Source organism: Sphaeramia orbicularis, chromosome 18, assembly GCF_902148855.1.
Source record: "Sphaeramia orbicularis chromosome 18, fSphaOr1.1, whole genome shotgun sequence".
NCBI lineage: Eukaryota > Metazoa > Chordata > Actinopteri > Kurtiformes > Apogonidae > Sphaeramia > Sphaeramia orbicularis.
The window spans coordinates 19,412,974-19,429,919 of NC_043974.1; the positions used below are offsets into that span (position 1 = coordinate 19,412,974).

Genomic DNA, 16,946 nt, shown 5'->3' on the forward strand with positions numbered 1-16,946 from the left:
GGATGTTGTTTCATGTTATGTTGTCTTATATCCTCTGTCGCAGTGCAACGTTGGACAACCGTGTTTTAGCCACAATCAAGTATATTTCTATGTTTGTCTTCTTTTACTATCCCTACACTATCTACCTCCATCGGTTTTACAGTTACATTCACTGAGTGAATCAGTGGGAAAAGTGTAACAAATGTCGACAAAGTCATGTAAAAGTCAGAGGGATTTGACTGTTTCAATTGAAAAATATCAGACTTGTATCTGATGACATCTTTGGAAGAATCTGACCGGAACTTCAATCAGCATTTCTTTATCATTATTTAAAAAGCATCTGAAAAGGACTCTAATTCGTGAAAAAATGTGAGGCTGTATATCTTTGATTTGTATTTGATGATTTGTTAATTTGATTTGGCATTTTTACTGTTTTACTTTAGTTTATTATTTCAGTTATATGGTATTTGAAATTCTTCTCTCTCTTTTTTTTCCTGTGTATTACTTATTTCCGGGGAGGTATTCACATAAGCCTTTTTTGGCTTCTATCCTCTCCTGCACAATGATATTACTTATTTGAGTGTTTTTGTTTTTGTTTTCCTCTTCCTGTTTTATGACGTGCAAATAAATAAAATAAATAAATAAATAAAATGTAGCAGCATGTAAAGAAGCAGAATTAAAACATCTTATTATACTATTATTTGGGTTTGTTCACATGATTATGACTAAAAGATCTGAGAACCGTTGGACCACTCGTGTCACAGTAGAACCCTTATTTCTTTATGTGTGATTATGTAAATGGTGGAAGCTTGTTTGTACTTTCATATGATGCTTCAGTCTCCAGTTCTACCTTACCTCTTCCTTACAATCTTGACCTGATTCACATCATCATGTACAGCGTCATTTCAAAAACAACTTCGCATTCCCGATTAGTGAAATATACGCTCTAATGTAAACATCAGCTTACATCTTACGCAACTAATTCTCATGGGGGAAGGAAAAAAATCACCTCTGTTTTAGTCTAAATTTTGCGATTAATTTGCATTTCAGAATTCAAAAGCTGACTTTACTGAAATGGAAAGGTTAAGGATAAGCTGAAATATATGTGGACTAGTCATCCGGGCATGGTGGTCTTCTGAGCAGCTGCAGAAGCCTCAGCTGCAGGGCGTTCGATGTTAAAGTGCACCGTAACAACCTTAAGAAAAGGTCTCTTCATAACCTCTAGGCTTCCCTGTAAACACAGATAAAACGTCAGCAAGCCTCCGGGATGAATAGGGTGAGTTACTAGGGCGAGTTATGAAAGAGCAAAGATGGAATTAAGGCAGAGGTGAAGAGGGCTCTTTGAAGATTCACTGTTGCAGGCCTGAATATGTAATACATCACCCTGTAATGCTGAGTAGTGGGATTTCAGCAAGAGGGTTATGTGACCCTCAGGGAGTACGACGCGGTATCTAGGCTGATAGGGCTGTACATTAGCCTAAAGCTAGCAAAGCAAAAACTCTTCCAGTGAGCAGCGAGTGAGAGAAGATAGATAAGACAGAAGTGGGTGGGAGGGCCGCCATATGTGGAAGCTATAAAAACGTATGTACGGACCCACATACTGTATAGCTCATCACATTTGTATTTGTTTCTATTTAACACAGTCAAAAACAAGTGGTCCAGGCAAACAAACCCTCACCCCTCGCATGGATTGTAGCTCATTTTGGCATCGATCCAGCTGATGTCATCATGTCTATGTGTGTGGTGATGTCAGCGTATCAGTTGGCTCTGTATATGTGCCAAGTTTGAAGTAACTGAAACAAGAATTGACTTTTATAGACGTTTGAAATGTCACCCATGATAACGGGGAAAAAAATTATTTTAAAAATGCATGAAAAAATGTTAACTTGACCAACACTACAAACAAAAAGTAAGGATATTTCAAATTTTTGGGGCTATTTTTTTCAGTTGGGATTCTTGGCACAGCGCTTTTACTTTTTTGTGTGTGAATTGAATTGAAAACACACATTTTTTTTAAAGATGCAGTACATAGTTTTATTTACAAATGGCAAAAATGACCAAAAAAATGACAAAACAAAAAAAGAAAAATCCCTAACTTTTGTTTGTTTGTGTACTTTCCCCCAAATGTTATCACATCTATTCTGTCACTGGCAATCTATAAACCTACTGTAATTTGGTATGAATTTACCAATAGTTTTGCTGCTACAGACATTTGAACTTCGCCCACTATAATTGAAAGGGGGCAAAAAAAAAAAAAATTTTTCAAAATTAAAAAAAAAAAAAAAAATTAACTTTGACCTACTGTTTCCAAATGTAATCAGATCTATTCTGGGTCACTGGCAATCTAAAAGCCCAATTTGGTATGGGTAATATTGGTAACCCTACCCTAGCCTCCCCTTCAGGAGTGGGGTGATTATTGGAATTAACAGAATCTAAAGCGGTAACTAGATAAAATACATCCCTAGTCACTTTTCCATTGCATCTGCACAAACTTTACCAATATTTACTAAATGTCGAAAAAACAGAAGTGCGTAATGTCTGTTTTTCCATTAAATCACAAATGCGATGATTTGTTTATTTATTATCACGAGATGACACGAGGAGTCATTCCACAAACATGGCGATGCATGTAAATATGGTGTTGATTTACAGATATGTTCATTATTATTATCTATTACACCTCTATCAAAGAAATATCCCTAACTTTTTGTTAGGGATATTTAAATAAATTTAAAAATGATTGGGTTTCCTGGTGTGTCCACACATACCGCGACATGTTTCTTCTTTCTTTGCTTGTGTAACATACATCAACATCTGTTTTTTTTAATTCACCTGACTCTAGTTGTGGAAAAAAAGGTCTTTCCTTTGCAATTTTGCACTACGCCTGAAAAACCACATGTTGCCAGCTCAAAAACTTTTAATCGAAAAATGAGACTTTTGGCAAAATTGTCATTTTTCCATTCGGTAAATTTTTATGTGAAAGTTACGCTTGCGCAATTTGAGGGTCAATGGAAAAGCGACTACTGCAGTGTGTTGCAGTCAGCCCTGATATCCCTGTATTGTAATACCTTTTTGTACCACAAGAGGCGTAGTGAGCCAGTCTGTCTTATGTCTAATATGAGAAGAAGAATGTCTATTGTCCAGAAGTTATTCTACCCTTGTCAATAATGTGGAAAAGCACCCAGGTAGTCTCTAAGAGGAGTAATAAAAGTGAAACTTAACAGTAATTATTAACATCACACACAAAAAAGTGTTGGGCAGCAGAAGAAGTGACAAAAATAGTACCAAAATGAAAGTCGACACCGGTTTCACTTTTAATCCTTTAAGACCTAGAACTATTTTTGGTGTCTTTCAATTATTCTTTTCTTAACATTTAACCTTTACCTTTCAATAATTTTTCACAATTTAATATAATATTACACTAAACATTTTGATTTTTCTGTGCAAATCAGGCATTCACCTATAGGCTATTGTTATATTACCAATATATTATTATTTACCTGAATTACAGAGTAACCTCTGAGGTCATTTTATTAAAAAAAAAAGTGAATTCTTCATCAAAATAAATCATTTCATACAACCACTGTCATTTACACATTTGTACATATTGCACATTTAGGAGTACAGACGACTAAGCAAAGAAATGGACTTGAGGAAAAAACAAATGCCTCCAGAAGGATGTCAACATTTTCTAAATCCACACACGTCTTTGGAATCCGTCAGGGATTTGTTGGAATAATGTCGCTCTTTTGACACATTTTCCTCACATTCATTGCACCATGAAATATTGGAATCAGTTGGACACATGTGCGCTCATAACCGTTCCCATCTTACCTTAATCATACACCTCAGCCTCCACCTCCACCACACTTCTCCTTTCACAGGGAGCTAATTAAGTAACAATGTTGCTGTTAATTAATTACTAGCCCGCGCTAAAGGCCCCCCGCTCGTTCGGGCAAATTAACGACGGCCTCATTATTGTTACTGTCTAAGGAGCGCCCAGGGTTTGGGTAATGTGTGAGTGGGTTTCATCTGTTGAGCGTGTACGTTGCAGGTGTGCAAAGTCACTGGAAATGCAAGTAAATTAGCATAATTGTATAGAACAGGGAGTAAAAATGAGGTAAAAATGGAAGGATTGATGCATATAAATTGAAATACTACAAATAATTATGCTTCAGTTTGCAGTCTGAGGTTGAAATATTAATTTAGCCAAAACTAATTGTATTTCTGAAAGAGACAACTATTCACAGCACCAAATCAGTCCCTTCTGCACTGTTCTCCAACACCCCACTGATCTATCTGTTCCATCCAACCAACCGTCCATGCCCAAGTAAAGATCTAAAACAACACACAAAAGACCTCCTGTGGAGCTGGCATGGCGGCCGTGTTTTGGTGAAGGCTTTTTTTTAACACGTCCAGGCCATGAATTCTGAAAGCACCAAATGGAGCGAAATGAAGCAGCGTACAATAAACCCACCCACTGCCCATCCCACTCCGCCTGGAGGGTTTGGACAGTGGCCCTGTCCAACCATGTTAAGACACACTGAATTTAGCTCAAAGAAGGAAAAGGGCACGGAGATCGAATTAAATATAGATAATGCAGACAGTAGAGATTACTTTTCTGTTGGATTTCTATTTAGAGTAACTTGTCTCAGTTTCAGTGTAAATGTCAGCTTGATTTTCAGTCCTTCTCTAAAATTAGAAAAACAAACAATGTTTTATTCATGTGCTGTTGGCTTTGTAGCGCTTCAAACTTAATGTAGTGGAGTGTGTAATGTAATGATCTGCAGCGCTGGAGATTGAGCAACACATTTTAAAACACATTCTACAACTGACAGTGTGGCGTTGGTCGTACACTTGATTAAAGATCTTAGCATTAGATATATAGTGTGTGAAGATGGACACAGTGATAGCACCTCAAATGTGAAGGCAACACCTGGCAACCCCTCCGCTGGTGGTCGACTGTGGTATGTCAAGATCCTAATCCTGCCCCCTCCATGGTTCTCTCGAAAGCACAGGTGTCAAACATACGGCCTGCGGACTAGAATTTGCCCAAAAAAAGGTAGGATGAATTTGCAAAATGCTAAATTTACACTTAAAGCTGTGTACGAATTTCATCACCAATTTTCATCAAATCTGTAAAACCAGACAGTCATAGTAAGTACCACGAATCTGTAAGTCTTTTGACTATGCATCTGAATCTCTTCCCTCACGGTAAACAATTTCGAAGTGAACTCCACCATAAACAGTCCATTTGTTTACGAGTCGGTAGGTCACTCAGACATTTTCAGAAATTTGTTGCAACACAGTGGTGTAGTCCAGGGTATACGGTGGTATATGGAGTATACCTACTTATTTTTCAGTCAGCATTGCGTATACCAACTTCTAAATCCCCCTGATGCGCACCATTCAGTAGTATCTGCAGCCAAATTGCTAATTTTTTCTCCTAGGATGGTGAAGCCATGACCCGCCCTACTCTGCCTCTAATTGGCTAGTACTGCCTTCCACTAATTGGTTAACGTTAAGCATGAGGATTGATGAGTTACTCAGAGGTAAAGTAGGGGGTCATGCCGAGGAAAATATTGCTAACTAGCGCTGGCCACCTCTGAAACCTGATTGGACACCTCAGGTGCCAGTGCCACCCCAGCTGATTGACAGGTCACTGCATGTCGCGCTGAAAGATGTGCAATTATGGAAATGTGAACAAGAAAGGCAGAAAAAACATCTTTCAAATTAGTGACCATATTGAGAAAACCACTTTCATGGAATACATAATTCTGAGGTAATTTTTGGTGGTTTCAGAATGAGTCAGTGTTTTAAACTACTGGACATATGACTGCACATTTAGAGGAGAAGAGATGTTGTCACTAATATATATATTTTTTCATTGCTTTTATTGCAGTTTTTTGTTTCCCATTCAACAAAACAGTGTCTTCTAAAGACTACACACAAAACAAAACATACACGACAGCTCTTACATGAGAAATAAAACACAAAAACATAACTTGATACAGAAGGTGGTAGGTCAGACTTACAATCTACGGGAGTCACATTTATAAATATAATAGAAGTTCACAACCTTTTAAAAGGGTAGACAAGAGGTCCAGACCAATATAGTCCAAAAATGGGCGCCATACTCAGTAGAACTGCACTGTTATGTATGATATTGGTCACATATTCTAGAGGGATCAGTTCAAAAATTATTTTACGCCAACCACAGATAGAAGGAATCTTGTCACTGACTCACTGCAAGAGAATATTTGTCCTTGATGCAAATGTTAGAACATTATACAGTCTTTTGTCGGCTGCTGTTTTCACATATTTACTTGGAAGACTCAGGATCAAGGACATGGGGTCCATTTCTATATTGGTATGAAAAATTGTCTCCATTTCACATGCAGTTTCAGCCCAATATTTTTGCAATTTATGACAAGACCAGAAACAGTGAGTTAAGGTTCCCACATCAGTTTTACACTTGAGACACAAAGGGGAAAGAGTGCAGTTGAAGAAGTGCCTGCGGTGAGGGGATATATGTAACCGATGTAAAATTTTAAGTTGTATTGCTGTTGTCCGAGAGCAAATTGAAATCTTTTTTGCCAAAGACCAAATAGTGTCCCATGTTTCTTCATCTATGGTCACAGACAGCCCCTTCTCCCACACACCTCTGACCCCCTGCGTATCAGTAATACTTAAACCATTGAGTACACAGTAAAATTCGTCACCTAATAATTTACTGTATGAGTAGGCTAATGTTATGCAAGGCTAACGTTATGAAAGGCTAACGTTATCCTATGTTTGTCTCATGTTCGATACATTTCCATTCATGCAGCTGCTTGTGTGACCAGTAATACCTACAAACTGCTCCTGATCAAGTCATGATAATTTTATAATAGTGAGCAAATACTACTGATGGATTTTTGGGTAAACTAAAGAGAGTAGTCTGACATGTCGCTGTTTTGAAAACAAGGTGTTTTTTCTGGACAACTTAAAAAAAAAAAAAAAGGCAAAAATTGAGAGTATACCCACTTCTCCAGGGACCACTACACCATTGTCGCAACGTGCATTGTGGGAAGCACAGCTCCACACAGCTGCATTATGGCTGCAACAAACACGGAAACGTCTTCATTGCCTCTCGCTGCTGCAGCTGTGTGCAATATTCTATGTTTGTGAAGGTCTTTCAAACCAGGAGACAACACAACCGTACATACCACATATAAAGTTACATGTATGTGCAGTATATGTATAGTAGGACAAGGTCATAAGACTAAAGAACTGAGTCTGAGGCAGGTTTATAGTCCAGCACAGACCAGATGAGGACTCATACCTTGCTGTATTGTCATTGTTTTAATTTGTAGTATCAGTACTAGGTGATTATTCCTTCACTATAATACCATGTCTGCTCATTTTTTGTACTTGACATTGGATTTGATGAGAAAATACATGTCGTAAATAAAAAATGGTCTGATTCCTACTAATGAATAGTGTTCCAGCTGGTGTGTTAAGACTTCAGTGTCATACTTTGCACAGTGGATACATTTTACCTACGTTTTATGATATTTGGTTGCAGTATGAGCCACAATTTTAATGCTAGTGGTAAGTTTTTCACTGAAAAATATGGAAAACTGATGATGTGGGTTTTGCTGAAGTCTGAGATGTGGTCTAGACTGATACTACCCTAGTTTTAACTGCACTCTTGGTAAATAAATTATTAACATCTGTAAAAGGGGATGCTCAGATGAGATTTACAGAATAAAAGTCAACGTCCCAGCACGTAAGCTACAACGCGCAGCATACGTGCAGTTACAATCCAGCTCAGACTGATACCTTTTTCCCATTTGCCAGTGCTGTTTGTGGAACATTTTCTGCACCTATGCACAGAGATCATTTTGCCTGTTTGCATCGTTCAGAACAACAAACTGCATGTGACCCCCTGCATCCATCTGGAACACTTAAAGAGTCCAAGGAAGCAAGAGCGCTAAATAATACAGTTTGAACATGCTGACAAGTAACATGCAAAGATGTCAGAATCCATGTACTCTCTTCGTATTTCACTCTCAAACATGAACAACTTCTGTGATTTATATCAATTTGTTGTTTCTGTTGAGGTGCCAATACTGAGCGTGCAAATGAATGCAGACATGACTAATCTTCCACTGAGCATCCATCACTCCTGTGTAGTCGCCTACGGAGCCTTAACAACCATGATGTCCTTGTCACCCTGCTGCATTCCCCTCCTTGTTCGTCGCTGCATGTGTGCATAAATCACACAGTATTTCCATATGTTAGAATATCAACGCCTCTCTCTGGGTTGGTTTTCACCGCGGTGGCTTCGACAGTGTGCTTTAATGTGTTAATGTGATGGCGCGTGGCAAACGTTCACCTTGGTATTTAGCATGAATACACACCTGAGTAAGGACAGATGAGGCAGCCACAGAACGGACAGGGTCTTTTTTTTTCTTTTTTTTTTTTTTTAACAATTTCTGATTAATCGTGCACACTAAGTTAGCCACTATTATTTATTCTCATTCCATTCAAGTATCGAACAGCACCTTGGACGTACTGCTCTAATAAAGCCAACCATTACTCACTCGCAGTTCATTCCTTTCTCTTAAGTGACTATTTTTGGTCATTTCAGCACACTTTCACATTACAAGACAGTGACATCAACAGTTCCAGTGAAGACAGTGAGTTAACAATCTCAGGTCCAATGTGGTCTACAGGGTCTGTAAGGTCCACCTCTGCATGAACAGTGAGTGGACCTGCTTTGTTAGGTACCATGAAGTAATGGTACTAATGTAAGGAATGATGTTCAAAGGGAGAATGTGGATGTGGACAGGAGCCTGGATCAGCACTTATGTTGGTCTAATGTTCTAAAATACATGTTCAGTTCACCTTACATGTGTTTTTTTGATATATATACACAGTAGAGATTGAAATCCAGTAGTATTCGTAATCCTACTAGGACAGATAGGAATTTTAGTGTGTCCTAGGACAAACTCAAATACCTATCTGTCCTAGTAGGATTACAAATCCTACTAGGACAGATTGAATTTTAGTTTGTCCTAGGACAAACTGAAATCCTATCTGTCCTAGGGTTAGGGGTCAGGGTTAGGGGGGGTTGGGGGGTTAGGGTTAGGGTTAATCTTCAGATCCTAATTTCTTGTAGGATTTCAGTTTGTCCTAGGACAAACTAAAATTCCTATCTGTCCTAGTAGATTACGAATCCTACTGGATTTCAATCTCTACTGTGAACACACACACACACACACACACACACATACTTCTTTGATTTTGTGGGGTTTTTTTTGCCACTTGCGGGTAAGGAACCAAATATGGTAACTTCATTGACCTTGATTTTCTACATAATAAAAAATTGTGAAATCTCTCACAAAAGTAATAAAGTCTTGTTATATCTTCTTGTTTTTTTTTTTTTTTTTTATTATTGGCATATATGGGAAAGGAACCAAATATGGTAACTCCATTAACCTTGTTTTTCTCCATGACAATAAGAATTTCGAAAAAAAAAAAATCACAAAAGTAATAAAGTCTTGTTCTTTCTTCTTGGATTTTTATTTATTTCTTTATTTCTTTACTTATTTCTTTCTTTATTTATTTATTGCCACATACAGGAAAGGAACCAAATGTGGTAACTTCATTGACCTTGATTTTCTACATAACAATAAAAAAATTTGAACAATTTCACAAAAGTAATAAAGTCTGGTTCTGTCTTCCTGTTTTTTGTTTTGCCACATATGGGGAAGGAACCAAATATGGTAACCTCACTAACCTGGATTTTCTACATGACAACAAAAAATTTTGAAAAATTTCACAAGTAATAAATTGTTGTCCTGTCTTCTTGGATTTTTTTTTTTTGCCACATACAGGAAAGAGACCAAATATGGTAACTTCATTAAGCTTGATTTTCTACTTGACAATAAAAATTGTGAAAAATTTCACAAAAGTAATAAGGTCTTATTATGTCTTCCTGTTTTTGCCACATACAGAAAAGAGACCAAATATGGTAACTTCCTGAACCTTGATTTTCTACATTACAATAAAAATTGTGAAAAATTTCACAAAAGTAATAAAGTCTCGTTATGTCCTCCAATAACACACTAAAGCTGAGAGTTGAATTTCAGAGTGTTTCTATGTGTGCCCTTTAAAGGGTTAATCATGGACACTTAGTTAGCCATTATCTATTCTCACTCCATTCAAGTGTTGAAACAGCACCTTAGACACACTCCTCCAATAAAACCAACCATTACTCACTTGCAGTTCATTCCTTTCTCTCTAAATCCTGGCTTCGATATTTTTAATATTATATAAATATAGTTGTTGGCTGTTGTGGGCTGGCATCGCCAATTCATTTCTTGAGGTCAGTGGTTTTTAGCAGCAGTCCTCCTAGAGCAGACATCCATGATTCACTACAGTACAAAAGATAATTGCCTGCGACATCTGGTTATTCATCAGGAGCACTGAAAAGATCATGACTAGGGTCATTATTCTTTTCCCATGAATTAGCGGTAATCCTCAGTGGCTTGCACAAAGAAGTAGATTGAATATTACATTGGTTTGTTTGTGTACAACAGTAAGATTTAGTCATGGAGAAGCAAAGGTGCATGTAAACAGATTAACCTGGATAAGACCTTAACGGAGTTCTGATGAAGTGCGGGGTTCCTCCATGCATGTAAACAGAGCTCTTTATAGAAGCTGAGGAGAAAAAAAAAAGAAAAGAAAAGCTGTTTCCACAGCAATCACACTTTAAATGTGACTAAATGCTGTGGATTTCTATTTCTTTTGACTGATGAGTCTCATTCTGACTCATGAGTGGGTCCATTTATCCCTTATTCATGTTTGACTGATTGCATTACACTGCAGCAGCTCAGAGTGACGGACACATGATGAGAGTGAGGGAAAAAATATGAGGGGAAGATGTTTTAAGATAGCCAAAACCCTAATAAATGTCACGGCTGTCGGTGGTTGTGCTGCACTGAGTGGGGCTTTAAGGTTTTATTTACACCCCGGGGTGCTGTGGCGTGGCAGCAGAGTGGCTAACTGAATAATAACAAAGGAAACAGGTTTTTACAATGAGCAACGGTTTTCCATACGGAGAATTTATTGCTCATAACAGTTTTATACACCCTGCTGAATTGACATTTTGAGTTTGCTACTATGCACACCGTTTGGCTAAAAATGTGTTTGTGTGTGTGTTACAGATTATGTGACTGTGATAAACTCTGCTGCTTAACTCACCCGCAGGGAAACACAGTTACGACTTTGGAGAGGTCAGTCAGTGATTACATGCTTTATCAAGAGGAACACAGATACATTCAATTTATTGGTTTGTTTCTAAAAGATGCGAAAAGACTGTGACCTTTTTACTTCTGCGTAGTGTTTCTCATAATTACCGTGACCATTCCTCTAACACCTCCCAATTTGAGGATGTTTAGCCCAGATTATCAGGTAATGTGAGGCGTTTACAGATCAGGTCTTCAGTGTCTGCAGACTGACTGTGGTTTATATGTTTAGGAGTGAAATTTAACATCATTATGTCCAAACCAAACAGCAACAGACAATTAAAGAGGACAGATAAAGGGAATCTTTCCTGCCACATGCCATTTCACGGTACAATTAACTCCCCTCTGCCTGACATTTAAACCTGGTCATGAGCATATTTACGCTCTGCACTTTATTGATATGTGTGCACCTCCATTTTACTGAAAAATGACATGTTACTCTGCACATTACAGTTTATTTTTGTACCTTACTATCTGATCCTGTTCAGATTTTCTACAGCATTTTTCCCCCTAATTTATAGTGTGTTTGCTCTTGTGTTCTATTTTTATTTTTATATTCTATTTTTACTGTTTGTCATGCTGCTGCTGCTGCAGTACACTACAGTTGGGATCTATCCATCTATCTACTAATCTACTAGTCATGTGTCGTGTCCTTGGGCAAGACACTTCACCACCTTGCCTCCAGTGTTGCCACTCAGACTGGTGTATGAATGCATCTGCCCCAGGGCAGCTGTGGCTACATATGTAGTTTACCACCATCAGATTGGGAATGAATAATGAATCCATTGTATGCGCTTTGAGTATGTGTTAATAGAAAAGTGCTCTATCTATCTATCTATCTATCTATCTATCTATCTATCTATCTATCTATCTATCTATCTATCTATCTATCTATCTATCTATCTATCTATCTATCTCTCTATCTATCTATCTATCTATCTATCTATCTATCTATCTATCTATCTTTTTTTGTTTTATTTCTTAGCGTTTTGGAAAGTCTCCATGTGTCTGTAAACACAGTCAGACAAACGCATGTGAAACAGAAAAAAAAACAAAAAAACATTACAATCCAAAACAGCACAGTGCACCATGGAGGTAAAGGTCGAGGTGTGAATCCACATCTCTGCCTCCGTATTAGCAGGGATTTCCTGTGACACCTGATCCATGAGTATAACCTGTTAGAAACACCCCCCATGTCCGGTAATGACCTACAATGATCCCATGAAACATATGTACAGTATTTCTATCCTTTTCTGCTAATGCTGCTAGTTCATTTGCATTCTAATTTTAACAAATATATCCAAATGGACAAATTCCAACTATTTCCTTAATCAGACCTGTTCAGTGTTCTGCTTTTTTTCATGAAAAGTATCACTAACATAAGCTTTGTTTACTGACATCACAACACGTGAATCTGACCCCCCTTCGGTGTGAATATTTTTAGTTCATATCTTCGCAGTCTAATACATTCGTGTCTTTGGCAGAACTTCAGAGCTTTATTCCAAGCATTCTACTGATAATTTTAGGTATAATTCTACCCCACCGCTGGAAGGGGAGGCAAAGGGTATTGTTTTTGGTTTGGCTTGTTTGTTTGTTAACACTCTAGCAGCAAAAATATTGGTTGAATTCATATCAAATTGGGTTTATAGATTGCTGGTGACCCAGAATAGATCTGATTATTTTTGGGAAAAGTAGGTCAAAGTTCAAATTTTTTATGAATTTTTAAAATTTTTTTCCCCCATTTACTTAAAATGGGTGAAATTTCAAATGTCTGTAGCAGCAAAACTATTGGTTGAATTCATACTATATTGGGTTTATAGACTGCCAGTGACCCAAAATAGATGTCATTACATTTTGGGAAAAGTAGGTCAAATTTAAATTTTTTTTAATGAATTTTTAAAATCTTTTTTCCCCATTTATTTATAATGGGCAAAATTTTAAATGTCTATAAAAACATCAATTTTGTTTCAATTTACTTCGGACTTGGCACATATATAGAGGCAATTGATATGCTGACATCAGCACATGCATAGACATGATGACATCAGCCGGATCGATGCCAAAAAGAGGTACAAAACATGTGAGGGGCGGGGTTTGTTGTGCCTGGGACCACTTGTTACCTCCGCCAAGGAGGTTATGTTTTTGCCAGCGTTGGTCTGTCTGTCTGTCTGCGTGCAAGACAACTCAAAAAGTTATGGACAGATTTGGATGAAAATTTCAGGAAATGTTGATTCTGGCACAAGGAACAAATGATTAAATTTTGGTGGTGATCAGGGGGGGGGGGCACTGATCTGCCTTGGCGGTTGTCTGCACTCTCCGAGTGCTTTTCTAGTTAATACTTTAATGTAAAAATCCTACATACAGCCGCTTTAACTTCACATTCATACATTTACCATCTGCTTCTTCTTCCTTCAGCAGACACACCTGCAGAATTTCAAAGCAGATAATACAGCAGATTCTCTTATGCTTTTTTTTAGTATACTTGGTGATTTAATCATTCCAATTCGTTCGGTTTGTTAATAACACATTTTTCAGTCGTGTGACAAACTAGAGTGCATTTATTTCTGCTTTACAGGCTTTAATACTCTGTGCAGTACAGTGCTGAATGTACAAGAACTAGCTCCATTCCTGAGGGATAAATGCCCGATTTCCCCTGAGGTTAGTCGTTAAGATCACGACACCGTGGCTTGGAAGGAAAGCACAAGGCGGCCCCTGCTGCTGATAGCAATAACTCATTATCCCGACCCAAATTAACTGCATCAACAACAGAGAGAAGGGAGCAAGGGTGGGGGGTATTAAGGGAGAAGGAGTGTATAAAAAGCTCCATTAGAGGTCCGCCGAGTGTCGTTTTCATCGGAGCTGTAAATAAACGTAGCAGGGTAAAAACGCACCCTGTAATTATACCCCCGTCATTGGTTTGCGCCTCTGTGCCCCTACTAAATTAAAACATAAACACAGAAGGAAAAGGGTAAAATAGGAGCGAGGGCAGTTCAAGCCGTCTGTCTATTAACTTCCATGTGAGCTTATGAGTTTTACTAAGCATTCTTAACCGCTCACTTCCTCAGTAATATCCTGTTGAGCGCCGTGTTGGTTTGTGTTCAAAGGATGTGTTAAATTGTGGGAGTAGCTCATCTCAGCGGGGTAATAACCATTGTTTGGTGAGAGGCCCGAGCATGCTCACAGGAGGTGTGGTTTAAGCGTTCTTTCAGTCGGAGTGTGTTACTGCGCTCATACTGTATGCAGAGGGGCCACAGAAGACTGAAAGGCAGAAGGATGAAGCTGTCAACATCCTGCTAAGTACAAGGACGCTTGAAGGTGTGAGGCTAAGAGCGTGTGTTCGCTACAGACAAACCAGCAACCTGACTGAAAATATAAACACATTTGCTTCCTGTGCACACGCAACAAAGCCACAACTGTGGATCACAAGCACAGAAAATGCACTTCATAGTCACCAAAGAATTCATAGGCTCAAAAGTGAAGGACTAAAGCTTCAAAACAGCATCACTGAGCAAAGCATCCATAATATTGTACCTTCAAACTATTAACCCTTTAACTCCTCAGACGTTATTCCAGGTGAATGTGCTGCTGTGACTCTGCGTCTGTTTCAGTGCTTTTGTTGCTTTTCTTCAGTGGTTTTGCTTTACTGTGTGTTTTAGAGTCAAAAAAGAGTGAATTAACAGAAAAAAACAAAGAGAGGAATTGAAGTTTTACAGGTTTTTATTTTAATAAGGCATGAGAAGTATTGAAAATGCAGTAGTAGTAATGTAGTTTTGTAAAAGCAAAAAAATGGGTATTGTAGGAGCTAAATAAATTTTGTAGGTGTGTTTTTAAGAAGAAATATGTACTTTTGGGTTACAAAACTTCACTTACGCTTACAATACTTCATGTACGTTTACAATGTTATCTGGCCTCATCTTGACACCATAGTTATTATATCAAAAAACAGAGACAACTGTTATTGTCTTCAAAATCTATCATTAACTGAACATAAACCCAGTGTCTCCATCCACCGTCACTGATCCAACTCCATGGGATTTACTTTTGAATCAATGTTGTAGAAGATGATGGTGTTTCCACGATAATTATTTACGTAAAACAAGTAGGACTTGGTGCTTAGATGTTGCCATCAGGATTGTGATACAGGACACAATAATTCTATGGCATATAATGTCTTTTTAGCTGATTTGAGTAAATGAAATTGGCAAAACTGTAAATGAAGTTAGCTTATTTAAATAGATAACAATTTGAGCTACAGATCAGTGGGAGGAGCAACATGGTAAAAAATTTATGTTTCATTAAATATATTGTGTAAATTTAACCCATAAAGACCCAGTGCTACTATTATGGCAGTTCCAAAATTATTTTTTCTCTATTTAACCTTGAAGTGATTCATCACCTTATTATACTATTATCCTTTCTATTGTGCATTTTTTTCCAGTAAAAATCAGGTATTTTTCTTGTATTTAATTCACTGATCATGTAGATGTTCATTAAAGCTCAGATTAAAGTTAACAGTTCTTATATAAAAATCAGAGAAAACTGAAGAAAAAGCGACTTTTTCCGTCAATTATATCATTAACAGAACATAAAACAAGCATTTCCATCCACTGTCATTGATCCAACTCCATGGGTTTTACTGGTGAATCAATGTCGTAGAAGATGATGGTGTTTCCATGGTAACTACCGAGCCTCTGAACATCCAAATGGGTCATATCTGATGACCATAGAAAAATGACAAACTGCATTTTACACCAATTATTTACATGTATTGATAGGATTAATGGATCAACAGGTATTTAACAGTTTATATCAGTAGATGGTTTTGGTCACTGGTGGATGTTTAGGTCTTTATGGGTTAAAAGCAAACACTCCCTACACTTTAGATTATGGATACAGCCCATGTACTTATAGTGTGTTCACATGGTTGTAAGTGAAAGATCTGAATACTTTTACTCTCACTACTACCAGCAGGTTTGTGTAAAGCTGACCTTTTGTCTTTGACGCTGCTGTCAGCGCCGCAGGGAAACAGCTCCACATCTACAAGTATCACAACTCTGATCTATGCTCATTTACGCTAACGTGGACAACATCAGCATTATTATCCCCATAGAAACAGCTGCTTGTCTGTCAAAGTCGGTAACACACATTTATGTAGAAAAGCCACATCTACACATGTTCTTTAACATGTTCCACTCTTAAGATCCCAGTTTACGCAGTTTACAGTATAGATAAATCCACTTAAAGCCCACTCGCTGCCACCTCTCTGACTACACCTCCTTTGTTCATCCAGCTGAACACGATGCTGCTCCACCAACGCCACACCTTGAAGCTCACTGTGTCTGGGTGCATTAGCATGTCATGCATGAATGTGAGACTATACGCAAGAGTGCCTCCATCATCCATCCACACACTGTCCCTCTGCTCTGTCCAAAGCTGTGAAGTGCCAGAGCTGCTCCTCCATGTGTATGATGTTAACAGAGTTTGATATTGGGCTGTAGGACATATCTGAGGTTCTGACACCGTGGAACTAACACAATTATCCTTTTGAACCATTTCCAAGCCAGTACATAAATTAAATAAATGCCGAAGTGCTGCCGATGTTAATTCCTTTTGTGGGGCCATATCAGCCTCTCACCTCCTTCCTCTGAGTCAGTGTCAGTTACATTTATC

The 16,946-nt window shown here is 38.0% G+C and overlaps 1 protein-coding gene across 7 annotated transcripts in view; it reads right to left on the reverse strand.

The window, feature by feature from the left end:
* Positions 1-16,946, reverse strand: part of sorcs2 (sortilin-related VPS10 domain containing receptor 2) — a 593,249-nt gene that overhangs the window by 487,055 nt on the left and 89,248 nt on the right. The gene's annotated exons all lie outside the window — the stretch shown is intronic.